This window comes from Suncus etruscus, chromosome X (genome assembly GCF_024139225.1).
Source record: "Suncus etruscus isolate mSunEtr1 chromosome X, mSunEtr1.pri.cur, whole genome shotgun sequence".
Lineage (NCBI taxonomy): Eukaryota > Metazoa > Chordata > Mammalia > Eulipotyphla > Soricidae > Suncus > Suncus etruscus.
Genome location: NC_064868.1, coordinates 40,135,566 through 40,136,343, shown reverse-complemented (window position 1 = coordinate 40,136,343; position 778 = coordinate 40,135,566). Strand labels below are relative to the sequence as shown.

Here is a 778-nt window from a genome sequence, read left to right as displayed (position 1 = left end):
TGCGTGCACCGAATCAGATAACCTGTATGACCCGAGTACATTTTGTGCCAGAAAAACTCCGCTTATACGCAAGTGTATATGGCACTTTACATATATTTCTTTTTTGTTTTGTTTTGGTTTGTTTGTTTGTTTTTGGGTCACACCCGGCAGCGCTCAGGGATTACTCCTGGCTCTATGCTCAGAAATAGCTCCTGGCAGGCTAGGGGACCATAGGGGATGCCAGGATTCGAACCACCGTCTTTCTGCATGCAAGGCAAACGTCTTACCTCCATGATATCTCTCTGGCCCTATATATTTTTTCCAGGCGAGAGCGCGAACGCAGTCCCCCACTACCACAAATTATGCAGTTGAGTTTTCCACATTTGGGGAAATCGCAGGTGTCAGCACATCCGGAGTGCAATGGATAAGCCTCACCCTGGGAAAACCACCTTTGTGATCATGGTATCTCCCCTGCCAGGTAAGTATACCTACATATATTTCAATTCAGTTTATTGACTTAAAATTTTTGTAACTGATTTATAATAATTGAAGTCTACATAAAGTCACTACCATATCCACCATCTAAATGAAAAGCAATTTGTCACATTTGTGTTAGATCTCTGTTCTTAGAGAAATGTTTCCATTTATCCATTCTGTTGCAGAGGAAATGACTCACACTAACATTATGTATCTCATTTCCACGAATTATCATATGCTATGTGTGTATATCTTTTTTGGGAGTGGGTCAAACCCAGTGATGCTCAGGGGTTACTCCCAGCTCTGCACTCAGAAATCACTC

At 42.2% G+C, this 778-nt stretch overlaps 1 non-coding gene across 1 annotated transcript; it reads right to left on the bottom strand.

Moving 5' to 3' along the window:
* Nucleotides 1–301: 301 nt before the first annotated feature.
* On the bottom strand, nt 302–465 carry LOC125999632 (U1 spliceosomal RNA). The gene has a single exon (XR_007492143.1). It is a non-coding gene; the product is annotated as a U1 spliceosomal RNA (small nuclear RNA).
* Nucleotides 466–778: the final 313 nt, after the last annotated feature.